This window comes from Pongo abelii, chromosome 16 (assembly GCF_028885655.2).
Source record: "Pongo abelii isolate AG06213 chromosome 16, NHGRI_mPonAbe1-v2.0_pri, whole genome shotgun sequence".
NCBI lineage: Eukaryota > Metazoa > Chordata > Mammalia > Primates > Hominidae > Pongo > Pongo abelii.
The window spans coordinates 83775485-83792791 of record NC_072001.2 but is presented as its reverse complement, the minus strand read 5'-3'; the positions used below and the strand labels follow the sequence as shown (position 1 = coordinate 83792791).

Genomic DNA, 17307 nt, shown 5'->3' with positions numbered 1-17307 from the left:
TTTGTTGTTGCTCCTGAATCTGAGGCTCAATGACTTTCATCCATTCTGAAAAATTATCAGCCTCTTCTCTTTGAATCTTAATACACCTAAATTCCCTGTTCTCTCTACCATCTCTAACTGAAACTCTAACTTACATAAGAAGGAGGAGGTCTCACCTCTCTGTCTCCCAGCCACTCTTATATTTTCGAACTCTGATTCTGTGCTGAATTCTCTGTAATTTCTCTCATTCTACTTTCTAAGTCATTAATTCTCTATTCATCTGTGTTGAGTAGCTATTTAATTCATCCATGCTTTACTAATTCTGTTTATTTTTCAATGCTGTAATTTCCTGACAGCCCACTTGGACTAAAGGACTGCCAGCCAGCTGACTGCCTTCAACTGGACCCTGAAACCTGGTAATGAGTGTCTCACTATGAACCACAATTAAAAGAAGATCAGAGATTAGCTTCCAATTTTCCTGAGCTGCATAAGACCCAAGGTGTCATAAATGACCCTAGAAAAAAGGTGCACCTTCCTCAAAACAAATGATGAGACTGGATGTTCAAACAGCCAAGCTGGAAGAAATAGGTTGGGTTTAATTTGATGGAGAAAATCCAACAATAAGATGGGGTTTGCACTCAGCTACCATCAGACAATTCATATCACCTATACAATGTCATTTGGTGCATTGTTTCAAAACTAGTGAACTATAGGTTAAAAATGACTTTCTTTGTACCATTAAGTACTTTTTGACATGTATTTTTATTGATTTTAATATTGTGATGACAGCTCTCCTTCCTTCCTTCTTTCTTTCCCTCCCTTCCTCCCTCCCTTCCTTCCTTCCTTTCTTTTCTTTTCTTTCTATTTCAATAGCTTTCGGGTACAACTGGTTTTTGGATACATGGATGAATTGTACAGTGAAGGCTGAAATTTTAGTGCACTTGTTGCCCAAGTAGTGTGCATCGTACTCAATATACAGTTTTTTAGCCCTCACTCCCTCCACCCTTCTGAGTCTCCAACGTCCGTTATACCACCCTGTATGCCCCTGCATATCCATAGCTTAGATCTCGCTTCTGAGAACATAAGGTATTTGGTTTTCCACTCCTGAGTTACTTCACTTAGAATAATGGCCTCCAGCTCCATCCAAGTTGCTCCAAAAGGCATTATTTTGATCTTTTTTATGGCTGAGTAGTATTCCATGGTGTATATATACCAAATTTTCTTTATCCCCTCATCGGTTGATGAGTACTTAGGTTGGTTCTCTATCTTTGCAATTGTGAATTGTGCTGTAATAAACATATGTGTGCATGTGCTGTTTTGACATAATGACTTCTTTTGCCTTTGGGTAGATACTCAGTAACTGCCAAACCTTTTGCATTAGTCCCTTGTTATCTTTCACCTTCCGTGCTTTCAGTTACCCAAGGTCAACCATCCCAGGAGTGATTATGTTCTTACCATCTCATCTCACTGACTCTTCTAGGGCAGGTAGTAAGCCACTTTTATTGGAGTGAACATATGTACATATATATATTCATTCTAATACATTCATTCCTATATATATTCATTCTAATAAAAATATATATTCACATATAATTCTTTTTATATGTCCATAATATATATTCATATGTTCATAATATATATATTCATATGTTCATTTTATATATAGTCATACAGATGCTCTCCACTTCTGATGGGATTACATTTCAATAAACCCATTGTAAATTGAAAATATCGTAAGTCAAAAATGCATTTAATACATCTAACCTACCAAACATCCTAGCTTAGCCTACTTTAAACATGCACAGAACACTTTCAGTATATATCCAATAAATTACACGAGACACTAAACACTTTATTATAAAATAGGCTTTGTGTCAGATGATCTGGCCTAAAATCTTGGGAGAGTACTGTACCGAATATCAATAGTCCAGGAAAAGATCAAAATTCAGAATTTGAAGAACAGTTTCTGCTGAATGCATATCACTTTATAACCATCATAAAGTCAAAAATCTTAAGTGAAACCCTTGTAAGCTGGGGACCATCTATATAGTCAATACATATATTCATATGTTCATAGGGTCTTTTTTTTAAACTAAAAAGAGGGGCTGATAGAAGAAGAGTTAAAAGACAGATCCAGAATGTGAGTTCTGGTGTGAGATGATAAAACGTGGAGACAGGCTCAGAGAAATACGTGGATGGCTGGTTGCATGGGGAGTTGCGGGTGCTGTGACCATCGGCAGCCTATCCTCCCATTGCCCCAGGCTCCCCAACTCAGACGGACCCCGCCACCATCTCCTCCAAGGCTCTTCAGGCTCCACCCCTTAACCTAAGATCCTCTGGTGAGAGCCTTACACTGCGTTCCAAAGCAAAGCCTGCCCTGCTGTTCAAGGCTGACCTGCTGCCAGGCAGAGGAAGACCATTTGTGTTTATCTCCCAAATACCATGGAAATTCCCTGAGAACCAGCACGGTGTCTATTCAGCTTTTTCTCCCGGGACTTTCCAGGACCCTGCCACATGAGAGGTGCTTTCATGCCAACCCTTCATGTTATAGATAAAAAAAATGAAAGCCCAAAGAGAAAAGGTAGGGGTGTCCCAGGGCACCATGCCGTGTCAATGCCAGGACTGGGCCACTGATTCCTCTTCCTACCCTCTCACACTGCTGGATGCCTAGTTAACACCTCTGGTTCATTTCTCTTCAGCACAGTCCACTCATTAATTATCTCCCTTCTCCCTCCAGACCACCCAGGGAAAGCCAGTGTGACAGTGGAAAGAAGGTACACTTGGGATCAGGCAAATCCATGTGTTAAGATCAGCGTTTCAAGGCTCAGTTCGAACATCTTTATTTCCTCACCTGTGAAATGGGGCGATTGAGCCCAGCCATCCAGAACCAGGTGACTTAGCTGGCATTGGATAGTACTAGCTTACTGCTGCCCCTGCCTCAGTGGACCTGAAGGGGATCTGGGCCAGCAGTATCAGCATCACTGGAACTTGTTAGAAATGCCAATCTCACCCCAGCCCACTCCCACCCCTGAACTACTGACTCCAAAACTGAGATGGGGCAGCATTTTGTGTTTTTACAAGCCCTCCTGGTGATCGCTGGGTCAACTTTGCAAATCACTGAGGTACCTATTTGACCACGCCATCTAGTGGCAGACAGACCTAACAGACCCTGCGTTCTAGAAAATGGTTTGTTTCCAGTGCTGGAATATTCAGCTTGGAGGACTCCGGAAGATGCTCCCCTCAAGAAGCCTCTAAATGCATGAAGGCACAGACTCTGTCATTCTTTCCACCCAGTGTATTCCCAGCACCCAGCACTGTGATGAATGAAGGGCAGATATTTAATAAATATTTATTGAATGAATGAATGAGGATAAATGAATGAACTTGAAAAAAGGGGCACATGTCCTAACTCCTAGTCTGTCCATAAAGTGTTGTACAAAACTTGATTGTCTTGGGACTCAGCCTGAGGCCCAGCAGGGCCAGGTAAGGAGGTACAAGGAGCCAGCCAGCTACAGAGGTAAGTTTCAGATGTGCAGGCAGACCCGACACAGCATCCGTCCCACAGCACAGCAGCCTAGCCCCAGACCCAACAGAGGATCCATAGAGAGTGGTCAGATCCCATCTGGTCTGTCTAGGGCATGGGAGGGGCCAAGAGGAAGAACAGTCCTTGGACAATGGGACCCTCACCCCCCTCTATCAGTGAGGACAGGGAAGGAGGAGTGGGTGATGAGGGCATTGCTGGTCTGCATTCAGCTGCAGAAGTCAGGACAGAAGAATGGTCCAGCAAATGGAGAGGGGTGGTGAGAAGACTGCCACAGCACAACAGGGACAGAAGGAAGCAGCCAGATCCAGGAGGTTCAGGAAAGGGACAAATCCAAGGTCGCCACTGTCCTTCTTCCCAGGGCAGTGCAAGGTAGGAACAGCAGAGGCAGGGCCTAGAGGCTCTTCCTGCAGTGGAACTGGGAATGCCCAGAGCAGGGACAGCTTATGATCCTGCACACACCCAGCAGACTCAGAGTGCCAGGGAAGATGGGGCTTGCTGTTTCATGAGAGACCCCCTCTCTTCAACAAGCACATCTGGTTTTTCCTCCCCAACTTTTCACTGCTGGGCTGGAAAGATGCCTTTCAATCCCAAACCCTGTGCCATGTTCCACACTACTAGGGTGGTGCTGAGAGAAACAAGTAGTGCTTACAGAGCACCTACTGTGTGCCAGGTACCATCCCAAACATTGGTAAATATAACCATGCCACAATCAAATGAGGTGAGTGCTGTGATCACCCCCCATTTTACATATAAGGCAACAGCAGGAACAAGAGAGCAACCAGCCACCCACACACTACGGTCCCCTGGTCCACCAGGCCATGCAATGCCTTGTCCACCTCTGAATCCCAAGCATACAGAACAGCCCTAGTGCATGGCCAGTACCCAACAGAGGAGCCACCTCATTTCACAGCTGAGAAAATGGATGCGTTCGATGTCTATACTGTCTCCTAGTGGATTGTGTTAACTACTAGGTAGACCAAACATTTCCACCTCATCCTGTTTCTTTGGGTCTTTAAAAAAAGGGAGGCGGTTGGGGAGAAGGAGGAAAAGAAGGAAGGAAAAAAGGAGCAGGAGAGGGTGAGGAGGGAAAGAGAAGAGAGAAAGAGAAAGAGAGAGAAAGGGAGGGGAGAAGGAGAAAAGAAAAAGGAGAAGGAAGAGAAGGAGGAGGGAGGAGAAGAAGCAGAGGGGGGATGGGAAGGAGAGGGAGAATTCTCAGACTGGAAAATTCGGCAAGTTTCTGCAGCCAAATTATAACCTCCCAAATTTGGTTTTTAAGTCACTAAGTCAGGCAACAAAAGGTGATCTCTTTTTATGAAGCCACAGTAAAACGCAAATTTGTTTTCAAGTGAAACTTAAAAGAAATCATAAATTAACTTCCTAAAATGAATGCAAATACACATCTAAACCTAGATATGCACCAGCAACCAAGAACGGGACAAATCACACACTAATTACTGTTTGAATGAAGATCCAGTTGTTAATTGCAGTGTGTTTCAGCATTCCATGTGAGCAACTTACCTGAAAAGCTTTTCAATTTGTATGTCAGGAAAGTTGGTAATTAAACACTTCAACTCCCTATTGACTTTATTAGAGATATGATCATCTTTGCATAGTTTGCTTATAATTATTTTATTTGTTAAATGAAATTGATACTTAGTTTAGGAAAGTGTTAATGTTACAACTTAAAAAAAAAAAAAAAACCCTGGGACCTGTACTCAACAAGAAGCATGTAAAGCTGTCTATACTCGCAAATGGTGTATAGGACCCAAAGATGAGGTCTGCCAAGCATGTAAATGGCATCTTAAATGACTAATCGTCTTTCCTTAGTCTTGTCTACACACGACCTTGACTTCATCAACAGAAAGACTCACTTTTAAATGATTGTTAAAAGTAACCCTGTGATACAACTGCACTTTTGGGGTATTCTTGCCAAAAAAATTAAAATTTTAGAAAAGCGCAACTCCAATGCAATTGTGAGGCAACATCAGACAAAACCAAACTGAGAGACATTTTGCAAAATAACTGGCCGATACTTGGCAAAAATGTTAAGGTCATGAAAAACAAAAACAAAAACAAAAAACAAACTGAGAAATTAGTCCAGAATTAAAGGACACTAAAGAGACATCAGAACTTAATGTAACTTATAATCCTGGATTAAACCCTGAACCTGAAAAATCATTTTTTTTGTTATGAGGAACAATTGGTGAAAATTGAATAAGGTCTGTGGATTAGATAATGCTATTACATTAATGCCAACTTCCTGATTTTTGTCATAAATTGTAGTTACGTGGGAAAATGTCCTTATTCTTAGGAAATAATATACGTTGAAGCATTTAGAGTTAGAAGGCACATTGCGTATGCCACTCATTCTCAAGTGGCACAGTGAGAGAGAGAGAGAGACAGAGAGAGACAGAGAAAAAAAACTGATAAAGCCAACATGGTAAAATAGCAACACAATGGGGGAATCTGGGGGAAAAGTATACAAGAGCTTTCTGTATTGTTCCTGCAACTTGTCTGTAAACCTGAAATAAGTTCAGCATAAAACATTACCAAAAACACAAAACCTTGTGATGGGCACATCTCTTTTCATTTGTTTGGGATCTGGAGGATGTGGAGACCAATTCATTCATTCATTCATTCATTATTCAACAAATATTTTTTAAGCATCAAGTATGTGCCAGACCTTACTCAAGGTGTTGGGGACACAGCAGTGGAGAGGGGGTGGGGGGAAGGCAAAGTTCTGACTGCGGGGGGAAATGAAGCAACTTGGAGGTTTCTGGCAAATCCCCATCTCCCTTGGAGGTCTTGAGCTCAAGGTGCCTTAAACTCAACCAAATGCCTGATCTTCCCCCAACCCCCACCAAAAAGCCCAAAATATCTGGATCTCATCCAGTATTTTCTAGCTGGGGATATGATAGCCTATCCACCCAGTGGTCAAATCAGGAACACTACCACTCCCTCTCTCATCTCTGATATCTGGTCCATCACTTACTCTCTTGGTTCGATTGTTTCTCCTCCTAAGTATCTGAAAGATCCATTTATTGCTGTGCACATCCAATGTTACGTGGACCGGGCCTCCACGTCCCTCACGTGGACTTCCGAAATGGCCTCCGGGCAGGCCTCCCTCCTCACCAGCCTGCTGCCAATAAGCATGTCCTTCATTCCGCAGCCAGAGAGCTTTTCAGAACCCACCTCTGATCACATCACTCCCCCACTCACCACACTTCAATGGCCTCCTGTTGCATTTGGAAACAAAGACTCCTTTCTTTCACAATACTTATTATTTAATAAATGGCTGACTCTCCTGCCACACAGGAAAGCTCTGTGAAAGCAGAAACCACGCCTGGGTTTGCACACTACTGTGAGCACACGGTTGGCATTCAATTAATATTTGTTTAATTAGGTGGATAAGCAATTAAAATAATTAATGTCTGACTTGGGCCAATGAATGGATAGTGGTGCCACTCGCTGCCACAGGGGACATAGCGGGAGGAGGAAATATGTGGGAGAGGTGGGCTTTGCAGAATCTGTGGGACACCACAGACCCAGCAAGCAGCTGGGAATAAGGCCTGCAGTTTGTGACACTGACTAGGAAAAGGCACACACTGGTCCTGAAATGTGCTGCATACCCGGAACAGTCTTCAGCATCTTTCCTTGCCTGCAGGAAAGAAATGGAGGGCGTCTACATTCTCCTCTGTTCACCAATGGTTGGTCAGTCATTTGCATAAATTTGCATAAGTGTCCAGTGCTGCCTGTGTTAGAGACTGATGGAACACACACGTAGCCAACCTGTTTTATGCCACATCTTTCCAACCCACCCCCACCGCACCACTACCACCAGCACTGAGCACAGCACCCTTTGTGCAGGGAATAGAAGTGGTGTTCAGGGAGGTTGGCTGAACTGAATTGGAAGTTTTCTGGCGTGAAATATTTTCAAAAAAAAAAGAGAGAGAGAGAGAGAACACAGCTGTGATCCTTGATCACATTCATTCATTTTATTCTTTGGGGGACTTGGAATCCATCAAGCATATCAAATTATGGCAAACGATTCCAGACTATGCCTCATTTCAAACTGCTGATGGGATAGAAACATCAATGCTGTTCTAAAAATAATAATAAAATAACTTTTTGCAGTTCTGTTATTTCACATTTAAATTAACTTCCATCACAGATTTCATAATTATCTCAAAAGCATCATCTTGCTTTTAAAGCTGTCACATTCTCTTGACATGTTTTAAAGGGGCCAGCCGTTTATTATCTGGGGCCACACGTCCTTGTGAAACTCCTGGGGTTTTCTTCTAGTTGTCACTGTCCAGAGGTCTATAGAGTTTTGTTCCCATAGACCAGAGTTTCTCAACCTTGGCACTACTGACATTTGAGGCTGGATAAGTTCTTTGTTGTGGGGGGCTGCCCTGTACACAGTAGGATGTTTAGCAGCATCCCTGGCTTCTGCCCATAGATGCCAGTAGCACCCCCACTCCCTGGAGGTGTGGCAACCAAGAATGTTTCCAGACATTGCAAATGCCCCCAGTTGAGAAGCACTGTGTGGATACATGTTTGGCCTCTGTGCCCAGGTTTCTCGCATGTCCTGCCACCCAACTTAGAGGTCTATGGAAGATAAGAAAGACAATACTATTTTGTGTGGCTATTAATTTAAAAATTGGTGCACCAATTAAATTTGGCTTCCTCTTCCTCTAAGTCTGGAACTCAGCTCATCTACTGACCTCTAGAAAGGGCAACTGTGTAACTTTCCTGGCCTCCCTTCAGTGATTTAATAATTTCAGTGGCTTTTTAAACTGCTGTTAGGGTAATTGGGTGGTCCAAGCCAAAAGAGGCAGGAAGTTGCCTTACTCAACAGGCAGAGTATATGGAAGGCCACCCTCCTCTCCTTTGGCCCCACCTCCCTCGCTCAGCCACCAGTAAGGCCTTCAGCTAATCTGTCTCTTGGAAGGCCTGGCTCTACCCGAAGAGCTGGGTTTCTACCCAGGCCAACTCCTCTGGTGCTCCCACCCTGGACATGGCACCCCTGAATCTTCCCAGGCTGTCCTACCTCAGAGTCTTTCCTTTTGCCACCTGAGCCTGGATAGAGAGATGCCTAGTTCCACCTGCAGCTGCTCTCCACTTTTTTAGAGTTGTTGGAAGAAAAGTAGGGATGGCCAAATCAGAAACAAACACATTTATCCTCAGTTACTAACAACTCCTGAATGTGCATTTGAAACAGGAATAACCACCACGGCCTGTCTAATGGTATCACAGGCAGGCAGGCAGGACCAGAAATCACCTCGCCGCATGCTCTCTAAGCCCTGGGACCACCCTGTCAGCCAGGTGGTCTGGTTGGAAGTGTGTAGATCAATCCTAGGAGGATGTGTGGACAATAGATGGTGAGCAAAGGTTTCCGGGTAAATTAGTGGCACCAGCGTTTGAGAAAGGCCATATGGAGGAGGCGAATTGGTAAGGGAGGGGGTGGAGGGAGAACAATGGGGCCTCAGATGAGAACCCAGGTTGGCATGGAGAGCCCAGTCATGGGGCCCCTGCAGTGGCCCACTGAGGCCATCAGAGACTCTCTGCCTGTTGAGTAAGGCAACTTCTTGCCTGTTTTGACCTGGACCAATTACCCTAACAGCAATTAATAAAAAAGCCACTGAAATTATTAAATCACTGAAAGGAGGCCGGGAAAGGTACACAGTTGCCCTTTATAGACATCAGTAGATGATCTGAGTTGCAGACTTACAGGCAACAGGGCCTGGCCTGGGTTGCCGGAACCTGCCAAGGATAGGGGGCACAGCGTCTAGGTGTAGGACCTGCTCATCCACCTACCTGCTGGGGACTCCAGATAAATCTCTGAGCCTCTCTCTGAGCCTCTGTTCTAACCTTTGTGGACAGCAGTATAAAATAAAAGTATATAAATCCATTTGACTGTTCAATTCTACTTCAAAGAATTGACAATAAAGAAAAAATCATGTGTTTATATATTCATTCATATACGGGGATGTTCAATACAATGGTGTGTACAATTCTGGCAAACAGAAAAGCACACCAAATATTATATGCCCAGATATAAGAAAGTGAGTTAACGAATTATGACACAGCCATAAACAGGATATCATGCAGCTTCTCAAATCAGTATTCTTCACAGCATATACCATTAATGAAGGGAAAAAAAGGATGACAAAACAATATGCTCGAAATAATTCTATTTTGTTATATATATATATATATATATATATATATATATACACACACACAATATTTAGAAAAAAGTCTATAAGGATATATGCAAAATTGTTATGGGTGGTAGAATTATCTTAGTGTTTTTGTGCATTTTCCAAATTTTTTACAATCACCACAGATCTTTATTGTGGGGGAAGAGTGGTTGTGGTGAAGAAAGCAACCAACTCCTCAGCAGGGGCTAGGAGAAGAGCTCCAACCTCCGCTTTGTATGTTCTCACAATGAAACCAAAACAGTAAGAGATATCCCATGTTTTCATACAGTGTACAAAAGCAGGAAGTACCTATTTGTAAACATTTTGGCATTTTTGTAGATTTCCCTGAAGAAAATGGTCAAATTGTTATAGACTTGGCAGCCACAGAGTCTCTGCTTATTTGCAAAGAGCCTCAGCTTCCAACTCTAAAGCCTGCACTATTCAATCAGAGGGCAATGAATGCATCTTTTGACCTTGTTGCTGCCTTCCTGAATGCTGTTAGGGTGGCTGAATCTCAAAGCCAGCCTGGAGTCTGTCTTATCAGTAACTGCTGGTAATTAAGCAAGCCATGTCAACAGTTTCACACACAACACAGAAGGCAGTAAATGGGAGGATCCCACTTCCCTTCTGAGAAGACCCTGTGGGACTGTAACACGGAACCTACCACTACCACCAGCCAGTCTCCAAGCTATCACCTACCCTTCTTCTGGGAAGAATGCTGAGCTTTGTGTGTCCAAGGTATCAGGTAGGTGTAGGACCTCCTCATCCACCCACCTGCTGAGGACTCGAGATAAGTCTCTGAGCCTCTCTGAGACTCTGGTCTAACCTTTGTGGACAGCAGTATAAAATAAAAATATATAAATACATTTGACTGTTCAATTCCGACCTAACCTTCTTCTGGGACGAATGATGAGCTTTGTGTGTCCAAGGCTCCTTATTATAAAGTCTAGAGGAACTAGTTTGCATAGGGATTATCTTGGTAGGATTTTCAGATCAAAATCAATTTCCCAAATAAAAGTCAGAATCTCAATTAGACAGCTCTGGCCTATTTTGTTACAGAGACCCACAAATATAGGATATATGCTTTGTTTCCTTCAAGGGAGTCATTGAAAGGCAGCCACATACAAAATATAAGACAGTTCCCTGGCATCCCTCCATTTATTCATTAACAAAACCGTACTGGGTATCTATTGTATGGGAAGCAATATGGTAGGTGCCAGGGCTGCCATACTGTTGGATACATTCCCTGCCCTCACAGGGCTTCCAGTCAGGTATCGATCAAATAACTACACAATTTACATGAGGCGAAGTGCTCCAGAAGCAAAGTACAGCTTTATGGGGCCCTGGAAGAACGCATGATAGGTACATTTTACCTGGATAAAGGGATCAGGATAGATTTCCCTAATGGAGTAAGAATTCAAGCTGAGACCAGAAGAAAAATAGGAACTGGACATGAAAATGGTCAGAAGTGAGGAGGGGGTAAGGGTACGGAAAGAGGGACAGAGAGCAATTAATCATTCCAAGAAGAGGGACACAACATAAACAAGAGCCCTCAATTGGAAAGGAGCTTGGCTAAAACTGAGAAATAACTTTTCTTTATTGAATAAAGAGTTTCGTGTGGTGAGCTAGTCCAACAGCCTGACCTGCCCCACAAAAGGAGGGAAAGAGAAAGAGAGAGAGAGAGAGAGAGATGGTAGACAGATGATAGGTAGGTAGATAGATGATAGATAGATAGATAGATAAAAATGAATGGATTGCTGGTTCTGGAAAAGATGCAGAAATAATCTCCCTATGACCTTGTGTCTTAGTGAATCCCAATAAAGACAGACAATAAAGCAGTAAATGCAAGCATTGCTTGGGAACTATGGTACTTGGACCAAAAGCTCCATGTTCTGTGAACTAACTTACCCCAAGGAAAGCATTTAGAGAACCTGGTAAATGGCTGGCTAACATCCTTCTTCGTTTCTTTCTCCAGCCCAGATCTCTGGAAACATGTGTCCCACTGCCTCCATGACAGTTTCACTTGCTTGTCTCACAAGCAGCTCAACTCAGCTGTCCAATACTGAAGCCTGGAGCACACCTCACAGGCCCCCTGCCTCTCACTAACTTCCTGTCACCTCTAACCACCCAGGTGTCGGACAGAAAGCTGGGAATCATCCTTGACTCTTCCCCTAACTCCTTACCATGAAGTCATGATGATTCCGCCCCAAGCAGGACATGTCGTGCCCAAGGGATGGACGGGGAAGTAACTGGTGCCCCTGGAGTTGTTCAGCATGGCATTCCTGCCCCCAGTATAACTCAAATCCACCTCTCTCTCTCCATCTCTACTGACAGCCCCTGGCCTAAGTTAGCACCATCTAACTGGAGTCTTGCTTTTCCTCCCGCTTCAGTCCAGTTGGCTCTCCACACAGCAGCCAGAAGCAGCATTTAAAAGTGCAGGTCAGATCACGTCCCTTGCTCAAACCTCCTTCAGTAGATTTCCAGCGCTTTTTTAAAATGAAGTCTCAGCCCCTAACCCAAAAGTGGTCCCCCATGAGCTGGCCTCTACCGCAGCTCCAGCTTCTCACACCACTTTCACCCTTGCTCCCTGTTCTCCAGCTCTTCCCACTCAGGGCCTTTGAAGGGGCTCTTCCTTGTGCCTGGAACGCTCTTCCTCACATTTCTCTTCATTCCTCGGAGCTTGACTCAAGGGTCAACTCCTGAGAGAGGCTTTCGCTGACTTCAGATGGCCTTTGCTAATCCTCTAATTTAGGTTCCTTGGTTATTTTATCTCGGGGATCATTTCTTCATAACATTTACACATTTCATAACTAACCCAATTGTGTTACTCCTTTGTGACTATTTATCTTGCTAGCAAGCAGCATGATGGTAGGAGGTATACCTAATTTGCTCACCACAGTGATCCCAGAACCAAGATCAGTCCCCAGCACATAGCAGTTACTCAATAAGTATTAGCCCATAGCAGCTTCATTCGTCATAATTGCCAAAACTTAGAAGCAACCAAGATATCCTTCAGTAGGTGAATGAATAAATAAACTGTGGTACATCCAGACAATGGAATATTCTTTGGCACCAAAACGAATGAGCTATCAAGCCACTAAAAGATACGGAGAAAATGTAAATGCACATTATTAAGTGAAAAATGCCAGTTTGAAAAGGCTACGTAATGCATGAATCCAATTATATGACTTTCTGGAAAAGGCAAAACTATGGAGACAGTAAAAACATCAGTGGCTGCCAAGAATTCGGAAGTGGGAGGAATGAATAGGTGGAGCATGAAGAATTTTTAGGGCAGTGAAAATACTCTGCATGATATTATAACAGTAGATATAAGTCATATACATTTGTCCAACCCATAGAATGTCTACCATCAAGAGTGAATCCTAATGTGAACTATGGACTTTGGGTGATAATGATGTGTCGTTGTAGGTTCATCAATTGTAACACGTGTACTACTCTGCTGGGGAATGTTGATCATGGGGGAGGCTGTGCATGTGTGGGGGCAGGGGATATATGAGGAATCGCTGTGCCTTCCTTTCAATTTTGCTGTGAACCTAAAACTGCTCTAAAAAAGGAGCCTTTAAAAATTAACTTTTTAAAATTCATTAATTAATTAAAATAAATACATACTGAAGGAATAAATAAACCTCTTTTTTCAGATATCACTTCTTCCTTTTTTTCTTTCTTTTGATGAAAGCCAAAATGCCATCAGCTTATTTTTTTCTTATAAGTCCATAAAAGAATGATGTGTCCTGCAATTGATGGGCTCGTAGATTCAATGAAGGACAGGATATAGAGAAATTGGGCTGAACTGTACGTCCAGCTGGTTTGGCTGTTCCAGCCCTACTCAAGGCAGGACAGCTTGCAAGCATAGTGCACACGTCTCAAAGGCTCAAAACCTACCCACATTCTTAGGTATCCTGCTGAGTCCCCAAGGGCACTGAGGAAGCAACCACTTGACAGTATCCCATATTTTCACAAATCTTGTCTGCCTCACACCCCAGCCATCCGCGCAAAATGACCGTTCCTAAATTCTCTATAAGTCAAAATCTCTGTCTTCAAAAGGCCCACGTTCAGAAGTTACCTCCCGTAAGACTTCCTCTGGCTCCCCACGATGATATGAACACGACTAGTCAACATTCATTTCATTCCACCTGGTGTTATTAAGTTAGTCTACTTATGCCTCCCCTACTAGACTTAGAACTCCCTGAGGTCAAGAAATATTCTCCCTCATCTCCACATTGCTGTGCTCCCTGCAGACAGCTTGGCATATCAAAGATATTCAATCAGTTCAACAAGCTGATTCAAATGTCCCTCCATCTAAGGCAATTTGTCCAGAGAATCTTCCTGCACTATACAATTAATTCCAAATTGAAATGCCAAAGACCAGAAACCTGGAAGTGGGGAAAAAAATCCAATAATTGATTTCAGAAAAAAAGTGGAATTCCAAATCTCTTAAAACATAATTTTGAAATCCTTTAAAACATACAAGCCTTATTAATTACTCTGCAAATACTCAACTCAGAGAATGTCCACATAATGCTTAATTCCTAATGATTACTGGTCTGAATTTGTAGCTGATTCCCTCATGCTTAAATTACAAAAGATTAAGATGGAACAATGACATTGGGGAAACAATCTCCTTCTTAATTGTGCCATTTCAGCTGCAAATACCCTTTTATGTATATAACTAATTCAAACCTTCACTACTTCCTATACATCAGAAACACTTAAATGTCATTCAAAAAGGTAGCAAAACCAGTAACACACACACACACAGACACACAAAACGGAAGATTCTATGACTTCACTCTCTAGTCTAAAGGATTTATGTCATTCCTGGCCAGAGAGAAAAGAGAAAATCAGCCAATACAACAGTTTCAGTGACCAACGTAAGGACTGTAAATGACCCAGAAGGAGGGGGTACCAGGGGCCACAGGATATGAGAAATATAGCCAGGACTGTCATAGCAGAAGTCATGAGGAGAATATCTGGGAGCCCAATCCTTTCTTCTCCTCTCCCAGAGTAGCTGGTAGAATCCTAACCTAAAACCCCAACAGGGGACCTTGAAGGAGCAGATTCCAAATTTGGACCTGGATTATATCAACAGAGTAACATGAGTAACATGAGTGTGAAGACCCCAACATCATCAGTCACCAACAAGACCCTAGAGAATCCCCCCTACACATCACAGAAGAGTGTCATTATAAATGGTTCTGCTGTTGTGAAGTGATCAGCTGGGAAGAAGGGAACAAGTCGGGGGGTGGGGAGGTGACTGGCTGTGGCCTTTGTACCCTGGACACAAACTAGCAGCAGAAATAAATCCTGGTGCTTCCCCGTCCATTTGGTTCTGTTTACCAAGCTCTTATTCTTTGCAAAGCAACCATATCTGGGGAAAGGAGGCAGGCAGAAAAAGGAATTCAAAGAAGTCTCACAAGCCCATGTGAGGTAGGCTCTGGGTGACAAGCTTGGGTACCATGGCTCTTTTTGTTGTAAATTGCCCATAGAATCTGAACTCTCTCTCTTTGGCTCAAACCCTGAGCCATGTCCCTTGAAATTAAACCCTTTCTCCCAAAGAAGAAGATGGAGATTCACATGGGGCAAGAATAACACATCCCCACAGATTGTCCTCAGGGGACCAGTAAAAGAAATGATGGTAAAAGGAAAGGTGATCACCTCAAGGAATTTTCACTTGGGAAATTATCACCATGCTGAAGATCTCTGGTGTAGCTGTCAACAGAGAAAAGCATCTGTCAAGCTGGCCAAGTGTTGACTAACAACGCAAACAATACCCTGTGCTTGTACCATTCAAGTCTCCTGCACAGGCTTTCCTGTGCTCCACACCACTGGGCCAGGGGCAGCTACTCCATCTTTAGTCCATGTAGCTCATGGAGCAATGTAATGGACAAAACAGTTTTAAACAATGATGTCCTGGCATAGAAATTATGTAAATCACCAGGGATTTTATTCCTGTTCCCAATGTAAACCCATGTTAGACTAAAATATCTTCATTTAACTTCTTTTGCTCTTTCTAATTTCATAACATTTACATCTATCAATTTTCTATTGATTTTGAAGTAATTGAATGAGTTGAAATTGCAGCTTCAGTCGCAGGCAAACTGGCACAGATGTGTTTTCAGACCAGCCACGTTCCTCCTCAGAGTTCTGGACAGAGGCCTCCTTGTCTGTTCTTCCAAGAGTCCCTATTTCTGCTGATGGAACTGCCTTCCTTGGAATTACACAGGCTCTTCACCTTGGTGTCTCCATGAACACCTCCCGTTTGTCTCTTCTTGGCCTCCTCCTTTACTCTTACTCCAAATCTAATCAGTGCCAAATCTGGAACTCCTCTACCCTGCCCAGTGGTGCATTCCTTCCTCTCTGGTCCAGCCATGGCCTCCCCAGCACCTGCCTCATTTCATGCTGGCCTCCCTGTCTCAAGTCTTGTTCCCTCCTTACCATGTTTCCTAGACATAGCTGACAAATTAATCTTCCAGAAAAAGTGATCATGCGATTTCTTTGTTCAATACCATTGAGGTCTCTCTCTCTTTTTCCATTTTATTTTATTTTTCTGGTTCTTAGGAAGTGTGCAGAGGACTCTCCCTCAATGTGGAGAGAGAGAGTCCATATTCCTCAGTCTGTCCTTTAAAGCCTGGTCACATCCAAACAACTCAGTGTTAAATCCCACCGCTGCCTCTTATATCCCCAGTGCACCAACCACTCACTGACCTCTGCACAAGCTTAGAGCAAGTCCACTGTCATTTATGCCTGCAATGCTCCTCTGCTACTGGCTCTGTATATTCAAACATTCCGGTTTTCAAGGTTCAGCCGAAACGTCCAATCTCCAGAAGCCTTCCCTGGCCGCCTTAGATGAAAGGGATCTTTCATTCCTAATTCTATGATGAGAGACACTTTTCTTTGCTAGGCATTGGCGTTCCTCCCCCGACCCTCCCTATCTCCAACACATGACCTCCCTCTGCTGGGAATTTCCTGGGGGCCGCCCTCTGTGACTCTCCCTGCATCTTCCACAGGGACCTAGCAACCTGCCGTGCCCACAGCAGCCTCTGCACAACACCCAAAAGTTTGTACTAGCTTAGATGTTCACGTTTCTCTTCTCCCACACCCTGCTCATCAGGCAGGGAACTTTCCCAACGAAAACGGAACTTCCCTACTACAATACCAAAACAGGTCAATGTTGCCACTTGATCAAGAACTCTTCCATTTTTGAAATATTTCCTAATGAGCTCAGTTGTCACAGACTGCACCCTGGGGACAGGTCAGCCCAGAAAGCAGAGGACGTCACCTGGGCAGGACCAGGGCTGCTCCACGCTGGTGACCACACGCTGGGTGTTTTGTGCCCCTGGAGGGTTAGGACACACAGCAGCCAGTCGCAAAGGGCGCAAAGGACCAGCGCTTAGTGGGCGGGGCGGGCAGGGGAGAGTCCCGGGAGTTGTACCCTGTTGAATCCCGGCTCCAAACTTTTCCCTCCGTCAGCGCGGAGCCCTCCACCAGCCCAGGACTGGCTGACGCCGTGATGCCACAAAACCCAGGACCGGAAGAGAAAAATGCGTGGGCTGGGGAAGG

At 43.8% G+C, this 17307-nt stretch overlaps 1 protein-coding gene across 5 annotated transcripts in view; it reads right to left on the bottom strand.

Annotated features, from left to right (window-relative positions):
- Nucleotides 1–17307, bottom strand: part of ARNT2 (aryl hydrocarbon receptor nuclear translocator 2) — a 199315-nt gene that overhangs the window by 181493 nt on the left and 515 nt on the right. The gene's annotated exons all lie outside the window — the stretch shown is intronic.